We start from the raw sequence: 12829 nt of genomic DNA, 5'->3' as shown, positions 1-12829 counted from the left end.
CCTTGTTAAAGTCCAGTTGTTCTCCTACTGTTAGGTGGATTCATGAAGCAGGTGCACTCCTCCAGATTCAGGGGTTCATGTTAAAATGTCAGTTAGTCTCTACTGCCACCCTGTGACCAACAAAGGAAATTACTTTTTTTTTTTTTTTTTACCAATAATAGATTTAATTGTATGGTGAGTTCAAGATACTTAAGGTTCAAGGTTTTTTTTTAATGTTTCCCTAGAGGTAAATCTAATTCAGAGCCAGGACTAGCTGCATACACACAATACATCAATTTATGACGATGAACAATGCAATATTATCAGGTTTCAACCAATGCAGGCTTCTCTCCAGTGGCCCTGCGGATGTGTGAAAAAAACATAAGGAATATAGGAAATTAATAACAATTATTTTTGTACTTTGGGTACCTTGAAAACTGCGATAGAAATCCAATCCATTATTTTTGGACAGTTGAACATTTTGCCCTCACTGTTACAGATCTAAAGCCATCTATTCTCATGATTTTCTTCAAAATGTGGGGCATATACACATAATACATGTATGTATGTATGTATGTATGTATGTATGTATGTATGTATGTATTCATTCATTCATTCATTCATTCATTCATTCATTTATATTTTTCAACCAAACTCAATCAGCAACAGTTCATTGTCTGTTTGTAAGTGATGCTGCACATTTATTTATCTATTTAAATTTTATTTTGAATATATAAAAAAACAAAAACAACAAAGAAAAATTGTAAAAAAAAAAAAAAAAAACTTTAAAAACGCCTGTAGAATTTAATTTTCCCCCATCATATAATGAACCATTGTAAATAAAAATAAACAAAATCTCATTGTAGTCGCATAATTTCATAAATGCACCACACATGCATCATAATTAATGGAAATACAAAATTAAAATTCTTGATACTCATAAATATGTTACGCCTCAGTGGCCACCTTGTGATAAAACAGAGGTGGATAAATATTTTTCCAGACAGATTTCTTTCTTTCTTTTTTTTTTTTTAATGTCAAAAATTTCTCTTTATCTTATAAAAGTCACTGACCTCTATGTTAGTCTAACAGTGTTTTTTTATATCAGTCATTTGTTACCACTCATTATTGTCTGATCATGCATTTCTTATTTTCTTAAAATCATTTTCTTTTTTTTTTCTATCATTACTTTCATCGCTCCCTTTTCTTTCACATATAACTGATTATTGTCTTCATCTTTTTGCTTTGTTTTTTCCAATTGTTAACTGGGATTTATAGGGTTTATTGCTTATTTTAATTACTTTCATGATCATTTCTTTAGCCTTGTTTTTTAATTTTCTTTTTCTTATTGTTACAGTTTATGCCAGACCTTCTGTGACCTAACATTCATGTCACATGACTAGTGTCAGATGATTTTTTTCATCTTTAGGACACCCACTTTTTTTCTTCCTTTTTTTTTGGTCAGTTCCATTGATAAATTAAATTTTCACATAAAGGAAATTTCAGAGTACACCAGACAATAATAAAAAAAATAAGTGTAACTGAATAATTATTTATATGATTAAAAGAAAGAGTATTATGTGCAATAAGAAATTACTCATGATATGTATAAGAAGAGTTCAGAGGCACGTGGGAATTGTTAACGTGTTTAAGAACACGTCAGAATATGACTGTTACTTCAGAAAACATGAGTCCACGCTCACCAGCCGAGCTAATCAGAGCAGAATGGTTCAGTGCACACTGAGTGAAGTCAGTCATGCATTCAGATTGATGTAATGTGTCACAGTCAGTTTCCTTTGGCCCAAAGCTAGTGTGAGTGAGAATATTGGACATATGCTTTTTTTTATTGATATAAACAACCTCAGTCTGTACATCTGTACTTAGAACAATAAAAGTTTTTAACATTAAAAAATAATGTATAAACTAAAGTCACATTTACAGCAAATTACTTCCCCCCGGTAATGTTTGGACTCCACTTTGAGAACCACTGTTCCAGTCAATATAATAAAACATAAGGTACATGTAGTGTTTTGAACTAAGCCTTTCATTACAAGAAAGCCCCAAATACTGACTGTCTTTGTAGTAACATAAACATCACATTATAATCATTTCAGGGCTATGCTGGAAAGAAGTGTTTCATTTTAACATGTTGGCCCTCGGCTTTTATTTTCTCTTGTAAACCTTCATATGAACATCATATGAGAATGTAGCTCGCAGCTTTTGTGAATCTGCCACATGTTGAATTGCCTTTATAATGGAACTTTTTGCCTGTAGCAACAAGTAATGAAACACTGGTGAGTTTGGTTCTAAAATGTTCTGCAAGTAAAGTGGTAAATATGAGCTTAGTATTGTGTAATCAGGGATGGACTCATATGACAGAGTATTAGGGCCGCTTCAGGTCAAGTAAGCCAGAAATATGACAAGGGTAATATTTTGAGGAAAAAACATGCACATTTAAGAAAATAACTTGGACAACCTGAGCCTAAAGTCATAAATCTGCAAAGGAATATCACAATTTGTCATTTTAAACATATTACCTCGTAATCACAGAGAATAGTCAGTGTTTTTTTTTTTTTTTTTCATAAATGTGACATTTTTGTACTTCTTAGACAATTGCTTTTTCCATCCTTCCAGTTCATAAAAGTCTCCGCCACTGAGACTAATTTATATTAAGAGGTCCAAATTATGTTGTACCATGCATTTAAAGAATCTCTGAGATCATCTCATGTTTTACATTGACGATGTCATCTCAAAACTGTTCAGTGTAATCTCAATAAATGCCAGTAAATGTTCAATGTTCAATGTCAGTGTAAAGTTAAATAAGTAAATAAATAGATTTTATGATCATAATTATTCATATTTTTATTGTTGTTGTTCACTTCTATTGTAACTGTGCAGTGTCATTTCAGTACTTGAGCTTCAGTCTCTTATGTTTCCTGTGTAAAAGCTGATAACCGCTAACAGGAAATACACATCAAACATGGATGTATTAAGGATTAAGGGAGTTAATCCTTAATTCTTCCTTTCTCTTGTCTGTAGCATTACAGTTATTATATAAAAGCCTTTTGGATTTGACATTTAGTTGTCATACCTAAGAAGATAACATGTATCTACACATGTAGATGTAAAATATTAACAGAATTCACCTAGAATATAAGATCCAACAGTATAATGCACGTCATCTGGATGCAGGAGGATCACCACAAAATGACCACATGATGTCACTAGAGTTTGTGAAATAGGTGGTAGGTACTGGTATGAGGCATTCAGGGTCCAACATAAGCTTCTGTTATGAAGCTAATTGTTTTAGATGCATGATAAGTAATCAGATACTTCACATAATAACTAAAATGACTCAGAAGACTTTTAAAAGAACTGTAATATTGAAGTTATGTGACGTTTTACAGGGTTTTAATATGACTCTAGCTGTCAGAATGAAGTCCATTACAGTCCAACACTCCTGTTTTAACCTGGATTACATTAAAGTATATAATAATAAATAGCAGACTATATGTGTTGAAGTGATAGTGACTGCGACCTTTGACCCACTCCAAAATATTTCATCAGCTACACTTAAAAAAATCAACTGCTGTAACATAAAATAGTCCTCCAAGGATCAGGGTTACATCAAATGTCAACAAACATCACACTGCCCTGTTAAGTTATTTATTCTGTATGTTTTAGAAACTTAAAAATCACTGAATGGTAAACTGTTCAGAACAAACACACAGTATATTCAGTGTGTACAGTGTTCATCTGTCTACATATAGTCTGTGTAGAGTCTATGTTAAGGATCATCTCAACTCCATTCATTTTGAGGAAAGTGCAGACCAGCTGTTTTTATCGCGGCTCCACATAAACAGCTGCACATCTGGGCAGGCAGTGATGCCTCAGGGGAGCAGAGGGGAGGCTGAGGACCGACTGCACGATGTGTAAATGAACGAGGCCCTGAAGGGGACGGCAGTCGACAAGCACCCGTTGTCCTCTTGGCTGCTTTTTCAAACAGGCTTAAGTTTCATCTAGTACTGTGCACGTTAAAACCTTCACTTTATTTCTTTGTCATTTTTTATTTTCCACTAGTTCTGCCCCTTCATCCTCATCATCCTCATCATCATGCTCTCTGCTTGTGCACAGTGTTTAAAGGATGACAGTTTGAGCAGAGAACATTAGAGCACATATTTTTTGCAGCACATCCATAAAACACACTTTTGCAGAAAAAGAAGAATCTCTCCTTTCAAATCAGTTTGAGTGTTTCCATGTTCACGGTGTTTTTTGCTGAATGTGTTTATGTCCATTAGTGTAAGCATGTGCAGGCCTCCAGCTTTATCCTGTGGGGACATTGGAGAGTATATAGGCTATTTTTCTCATGCATACATATGTGTGTTTGTGCATGTGTGTTGCCGAGGGACATCTGATCTCTGGGCTCGCCGCACGCCACGCTCGCTTGCAGGTGGTCTGTCCACACTTGGGGGCCAGGCAGATTTAATATTTCATAGGAGCACAGCACACCCCTGGACGCCATCATTGAGTCCACATGGCTGGCCGGAAAGCTGCTCTGTGAACACTCAGCTGAAATATGCGGCCTACTAGCCCCCTCTGTCCTCCATGCTGCTCGCTCACTTGCTGGGCCTCACAATTAAAAGCTAACCACAGCTACAGATGTTGGCAGCTGTCTTTAACCCATTAAATACCACTCTGTACAGGACAGGCCTGCCATACTGTGAACTGTTTGAACCCTAATTACCAAAACTGTGTGCAAGCACCTGTATTAGTTATAATGAAAGACGAAGCCATGAGTGTGCAATACAGAACAGAGAGAAAGAAAAGTGGAAGACAAAAAAAGAGTAAAGAAAAATGTACAAATCGTGTCAGGAAGAGAAGATCAAGTGCAGTGTTGTATAATAACAAAGTAATAATACTACACTACTGTACTCAAGTATGTTCAGGAGAATTTGTACTTTACTGAATATGTTATTGTGTTTACGTCCACTTTTACTTCACTCATTCTTCATTCTTCTACTTTGACACATATTTAGTACACAGTATTGGTACTCATTACAAAAAATAAATGAAAGGAAATTTGGTGTTTTCACTGCTGAGTGTACCGGTGACTGCAGCAAAGTCAGGAAACTGATTTGTCATCGGGCCTAATCGCATAGTGAACAAGTGCAAACAACGGTCCACACTCAACCTGTCGGTGATCTGTTGATGTGAGCAGCAGCGTAATATTCAACATTCTGACGCCTTTGGTTATTATTAACATTTACTTGTACTTTTGCTTTCATTACTTGAGTACATTTAATTGTAGATTACTTGATATACTTAAGTACAGTTAATACTAGATACTTACTACTACTTACTACTGCTATGAAAGTAATGTTTTGGTAGGGTACCTGTACTTCTACTCAAGTGTGTCTTTCCAGTACTTTATACACACACTGATCAAGTGTGATATCCTCCTGAGACCCAGCAATACATTTTAGTCCTCTGTAGGGGACAAGAGTTTCACAGCTTTATTCAAAACAAAAGAAAAAAAAAAAAACACTGTCCACTGCAAAGGATCTTCTATACATTTTTTTTTAGAAAATCTAATTGACAAAACTGTTGCATCATGCCGTTTCAAATCAAGACAATTATTTAATGTAAAAAAGCCAAAACTTTTCCTTTCCTTGGTCTCAGGAGGTTATGGCTCTTGACTTTAAAAACTCTTCACCTTTTACACAACGTAAACATGAAACCATAACTACGACTGTCTATGACCACCTTGCAAAACCTGGGACTATGTTCATAATATTAATAAGAATAATAGTAACAGTAAGTAAACTTACAAATATCAAAGAATGCATTTATTATTATAGCTGAGTGGTGGAGTTCTTCGTATGATGATATTGTACATGAATGTATGTTTTGTCTCAGGAGTTGGTTGTTCGTCGATATCAGTTAATTCTATGTTTATGTTTGTTTATACATTTGGCAGATGCTTTTTTCCAAAGCAACTTACAGGGGAAAACCAATTAAATCACTCAGTCAATCAAATTTTATTTATATAATGCCAGATCACAAAAAAAGTTATCTCATGACACTTTATATATAGAGTTGGTCAAAACCAGACTCTAAGCTAATTTACAGAAACCCAACAGAATCTACAGAATCTACAGAATTCTAATCTCAATTGCCAACATCCATGATAACAGTCTGAGTCCGGTTTCCAACAAAATGCCTCTCTTGATCATTTCTATGTCAAAAACACTGTGCAAAACTGTAATCATTTACCGCTACTGTCTCTGGGTCCAAGTCTGTCCATTACTCTGCATTAATTATGTGTCCCTGAGTAAAACACAATCATTTGACCAGTGTCTGTGTGAGGATAAAGAGCAGAGGAAGTGGGTGATGTTGATAAGTAAAGTTAATATTCCTCAACAATGGGGAAAAATGAAGTTGCTAAATAACATTAACACATTTGATGAATTAATGTTTGCTCCCACTGTGTCTGTCAATCCATTTATGAATCCCCCTGACAGAGAATGAGGCTTTCATGAGGTGTTTCACATCTTCACACTTACCATTTCATTAGTCAGCCAGAGTTCTGCGCTCTCCAAGTGCTTTTCTAGTTGGTTTATTTGTTTGTTTGTTTTGATCATGTCTGTCGTTATGTGTATTTTTTTTCTCTTTTTTATTTACAGTGAATGAGTACTGTATCAGTGTTGGCTGTTTTATGTCTTGTTCTGTCACCTGCCTAGGGACTGCAGATGAAAAGTAATTTTTACTAGTTCTGGCATATTTACATGGGGGTATTTTTATTTTTATTTTATTTTTATACAACAATGTTCATAAATATGCATGGCCCCCATTAAATCAAATCAAATCAAATCAAATCCATGGAGTTGGATCAATGACAGTGGATGGAGACACTGGGTTTATGTTCAGTTACTAATACATTTTACAGAAAAAAAGGATCTTGTTCTTCATTTTTCTCTTTTTTGGATATAATAACGTTCAACTTCAATCTGAGCTGTTACGAACATCTACATAATCAGTACATTAAATATAGTAAAATACTAGATTTTAACTTAAAAATGCAAATACAGAGAATGATATTGAGAAAATGGTGATAAATCACTTAGGAAAGGTTAAAAATAGAGAAATATTAATTTGGGAACTGAAACAAAAGCAGCACTGGGTCTTTATGGGTTAAGACAGTTCAAATCACGATCTGTCAGTGAAACACAGACAATAGAAAACTACACTAATCACAAATTTTGGGTTAAATAACAGAAATTACTTTAAACTTTAATGACTTTAAACTGTGCTGTTGCTGCGTACTGTGAAATTTTGTACATGTTAAGAAGTTATTTTACTATTTTTTTAAATTTTGTTTGCACATTTTATGGTAGTTTTTATTCTACCTTTTATATATTCTATTTTATATTTTATCTCTTTATCTTCTTTGCTACAAAACTGAGACCTGGGTAACTATATTTCGTTCTACAGGGTGTCCCATAAGTCTCCATACATAGGAAAAATAAACGTTTCTTGACATAAACCATTTTTATTTATATAATATGCTCTATATGACTGCCATTTTGTCAGGAACACATTTCAATGCGTGTCCTCCACTGCTGAAGAACTATAAAGAAGAAATATAAAGAAATACATGTTAGAACCATATGTATTATGTCTCCTATGTATGGAGACTCATGGGACACCCTGTATTATGTACCACTGATCAAATGACAATAAAGCTGAGTCTGATTAGCTCATTCTGAAACTGGTGCTTCACTAAAGACAGAACATATAGTCAAGGCACGTACAGCTTCACCGTTGTTTACTGTTTGGACTCAGAGATGAGTTTTATGGTTCCATGACGTCAGACTTTACAAACAGACACATGCATCTTTCTGTCATTTTGAACAAACCAATCAGCGAATGCATCTTCTCTAACACCAGGGTCCACCACACCCCCTAACTTCCATCCCTTCAACCCTTTTTCCTAAATCACTCCTGAGCTACAGTTACTTTCTAGAATTTTTTAGCCCACATTTTTAGGCCTACACCCCAGGATTTGGCCCCTGATGTTTGGAATGTAATGTTACGTTAGATTTTCTTTCACCATTCATCAGATTCCAGTGAAGTCAGTCCTTGTTGTGTGTTTTTATAATCACTATATGGTGTATGGTGAACTGGACTTCAGCCAAAGAGAACAGGGGGAATTTCACCAGCACCATTATTCAACAAGGTCAAACCCGATTTAGATTTGAAACCAAAGCCAAAACAGGGCATCTTGAAGCTGTTAGGAAACTATTCCAGATCTTAAACAGACCAGGGGGACTGTGTACATCTCCCTAATTGCACATGTCAATTTATGTACAAGCGCTTGGTTTAGTCAAGCTCCATTACTCCCCCTTTCTTTCTCTCATGCTGTTTCACTGTCACCGTCCCCCTCCCTCGCTCTCATTCTATATTTCACACATTCACACAATACATCCGGTACATGAAAATTGTCCGAGTTAAGTATGTGTAGTCTCGGCGTGCTTACACAGAGGCAGGCTAACACACACTTATTCACACATGCAGAATGTTAGGCAAACTAACAACAAGTCACTGAGACAAACCATGTCAGTTCACAGCTTGACAGCTTGTTAATGTTGTGTGACTTCTCTGGGAACAAAGGATGCATTGCAGAAACTCAAGACTGCATGTAATTAATCCAAACTCAGCAATAACTCTCTCAAATATTTACTGTATTCCACTATCAGCGGTGAGGGAGACAAATGAAGAGTCGGACTAAGACCTCACACATCCATGGGAGCCTGCTGATTCTGCAGCAAGCAGAGCAGGTGAAAGGAGTTGTTACTCACTTCTTGACCATCAGGGCTTTTATAATGCTACGGCGGACTGACCGTGACCCTTTGGGGAGCTAGCGATAATAATGCTGTCACCACCTGGTTTGAGTGCTGAGGCTGGATAGTGTGACACAACCATCCAGCATCCATGGGAGAGTGACCAAAGCAAACAGCCTGCATACACTGACTGGGCTGATATATATATGCTATATGTAAGTGATCAGTAGGATCTAATTCTGTTAAAAGTGTTTTAATAAATATAAACCCCTCTCTACAATGTGTTTAGTGTGAAATTTATTTATTTATTTATTTGGTTTATTTGATAGGGACAGATACAAAAGACATAGACCAACTGTAACACAGCAATCCCATGCATGCATCATAGTGCTTATAGCAAAAGCTGATTTGCAGCACCGGTCTCTAGATGGGCTTTTATGAAAAGTTAAAATACAGAAAGGAATGGAGAGACAATGACCTTTTACATACAAAACTAAGGTATAGGAAAGAAAATAATCAGGATAAAACAAAGAGACAGATAAACATTATACAAGCATTAAACATGAGTACACTGCTGTTTCTGGCACATCCATTTTTTTGAATGAACCTAAGCTTGTCAAAGTTTTTACTTCAACGGAGAGTAGGTTCCACAGATTAGCCCCTTTCACGGAGAATGCAGACCAAGCAAAGGCAATTTTTCTGTAAGGCACCTTGCAGTCTCCATTTGAGACTGCTCTGGTGACCCTGCCACAGCTCTGCAGCTGACACACACAGGCACTCAGAGGCTTTGGGGCCAGTCCATTAAGGCATCTAAAAAGCAGTTTCACTGTGTTTAAATGAATAAAATTGATAAATGATTTAAAAAAAAAACTGTATTTAGATAAAAGGCTACAGTGATGAAATCTAATTGGCTTTTGGTACAAGACCTTCAAGGCCCGGTTGCAGAGGCGTTTGACTGGGTCAAGTATTTCCTGAGTAGTTTGTGACCACAAAGTGGCTCCGTAGTGCAAATGGCAGAGAGATCATTAGAAAAATGGTTTGAATCAGCTATTAACCCATAAAGACCCAGAGCTAATTTAAAATGGAACTAGAGGCACTCGGAGAGTGCAGACCTCCGCCAAGGCAGATTAGTGGGCCCCCGTGGCCCCCCCTCCCCCAATCACCACCAAAATATAATCATTTGTTCCTTGTGCCAGTATCAACATTTCCTGAAATTTTCATCCAAATCTGTTCATAACTTTTTGGGTTATCATGCACACAAACAGACAGACAAACAAACCAACGCCGACAAAAACATAACCTCCTTGGCGGAGGTAATGATGTATTTCAGAACATTTCCCTGTGGTCTACATAAACTGTAAATCAGGGGTGGCCAACCCTGGTCCTGGAGAGCTACTATCCTTCATGTTTTAGATGTTTCCCTCTTCCAGCACACCTGACAGTTGTTATCAGGCTTCTGCAGACCTTGATGATAGGCTGATCATTTGAATCAGGTGTGTTGGAAGAGGGATACATCTAAAACAGGCAGGATAGTGTTGGCAGGGTTGGCAATCCCTGCTGTAAATGCTATGCTTGGGTCTGAATTCTTCATTAATTCAACTCCACAGGTCCATCTTCAACCCTTTTTTTTTTGAGTAATGACATGAAAAAGGTCGTTTTGAGCGCTGGCCCTTTAAATGCAAATAACCCCCCCCCCCTCCAGGTTGTTGACTGTACTGCTCTGTCCCGTTCAGCCACTTGTGTTCATTAATACAACCAACAGCTGAACATTTTAGGTAACTGGCTGGAAGTTTGGACATATTTTCAGTTTTTACTACAACCGCTGCTGCTGACAAACAATTATGTCGTACTCAGAGAAATGTTCGTCGGAAATCTTGACCTTATATGTGCAAATGTTGTGACGTAACTAGTTATAAACAAAACAAATTAAGAAGAAATTGAAACGGGTTGTAGAAATGAATATAAAGATATCTTTGCAGCACCTGGAGGATTCAAATTCAAACTTTATGAACTATTAGCATCCAAATACACAAATAAATTAACCAAAGACTAATAAAAGTGGGTTTAGCAAAATATGACCCCTTTAAGTGATTTATCACATTTTCTTCTAATATTATGTTCTGTATTTTGCATTTTTAAGTGAAAATCAGGTATTTTCTTATATTTAATTCACTGATCATATAGATGTTTATAAAAGCTCAGATTGAAGTTGAGGGTTATTATATCCAAAACAGAGAAAACTGTAGAAAAAGTGACAGTTTCAGTAAAATATATCATTAACTGGACATTAAAACAAGTGTCTCCATCTGCTGTCATTGATCAAGCTCCATGGGTTTTACTGGTGAATCAATGATGTAGAAGATGGTGGTGTTTCTACGGTAACTAAAGGAGCCTCTGAACGTCCAAATGGGTCATATCTGATGACCATGAAATGATGACAAACTGCATTTTACACCAGTTATTTACATGTATTGATAGGATTAAGCGGATTAACAGGTATTAAACACTTCAGATCAGTAGATGATTTTGGTCACCTGTGGGTGTTTGGGTCTTTATGGGTTAAACAATGGGTTTTCTTGTGCTTGCACCCATTTGGAAACCTCTTGTCGTTGTATGATTAAGTGCATGTAGAAAAAGTTGGTCTGCTGACTGTTAAATAGGGGCAAAGCTTAGAAGAAGATGGTTGGCAGATATGGTAGAAGACAACACTAGGTGGACAAACACACTTTACTTTACACTTTGTCTTTAACTTTGTTATTTCTGTGATGTAACTTTTCATCCCTAAATAATTTTTGTGCCTGAACCTCACCACAGCTGTGAGTTGGAACCTGTAACAGTAATATCAGCCTCACATAACTTTATTTCAGCTAACCATGTTGGTTTTGTGTCTAAACTTAACCACTCTTAATTATAGCATTTCCACAATTTGTTTTCATGTTATCTGTATTATTTTGTGTCTTCAAAGTTTTGGAATGTACATTTACTGGCCACTTTTTTAGGTACACCTTGCCAGTATTAGGTGTACCTAATAAAGTGGCCAATGAAGAAATAGGCTTCTGCTGTAGCCTATCTGCTTCATGTGTTGTGTTCAGAGATGCTCCTCTGTGTACCTCAGCCCAGACCATCCATACATCCATCCATCCATCTGTCCGTCCGTCCGTCCATCCAACTCTAGAGGGTTATAGGGATGCTGGATCCTATCTTGACTACCATCAGGCGAAGACAAGGGTACGACCTGGACATGTCACCAGGTCATCCCAAGGTAGCACAAACCTGTCTGGTCATTTTTCTTTGACCTTAGTATCAACATCTTTCAGCGTCTTCCAGAGAACTGCCACTCACTAGATATATTGACTACTTCAGACCAAACTGTGGAAATTCAAAAGGTTTCTGTGTGTGAAAATCATCAGATTCTGAAATATTCAGACCAGCCTGTCAGGCATCAACAACCATGCCATGTTAAAAAAAAAAAAAAATTCAATCACCTTTCTCCCTCCTTCTGATGCTCAGTTTGACCTTCAGCAGATCGTGTTAATACATGACTAAATGCAATGTGTTGCTTCTGTGTGATTAGATTTTATTAGATTTTTATGTTATTTAACAGGGACCTAATAGAGCTCCTGCTGAGTGTATGTTCTTTTTCAAAGTGGTTGATAATCAGTCTGTTTAGTAATTTTATGTGATCATGTCATAAATTTGATTAATTTGATCATGACTGAATAAAATAACAACTTTTTATGTGTTCTTACATAACATTTTGGAGTCTGTTTTGAACTGGGGGCCTCAGTTATAATTGAATCTATAATAATAATCTGCAATACATATTGAACCTACTTCTAAATTGAAATTATTGTGTTATTTTGTTAGACTCCAGGTATGAGCATAGTCACAACAGTCACAAAATCACTTTTTTTAAAATCACATTGAGCATAAATATTCCAGTGTTAAAATTTGACTCCATTTTACAAAAGGAGACACTATCACATGTGCCATGAGGGGACTAATTCCAT

Source organism: Sphaeramia orbicularis, chromosome 22 (genome assembly GCF_902148855.1).
Source record: "Sphaeramia orbicularis chromosome 22, fSphaOr1.1, whole genome shotgun sequence".
NCBI classification, from domain to species: domain Eukaryota; kingdom Metazoa; phylum Chordata; class Actinopteri; order Kurtiformes; family Apogonidae; genus Sphaeramia; species Sphaeramia orbicularis.
The sequence above is the reverse complement of the archived record's forward strand: the minus strand, read 5'-3'. Positions refer to the sequence as shown.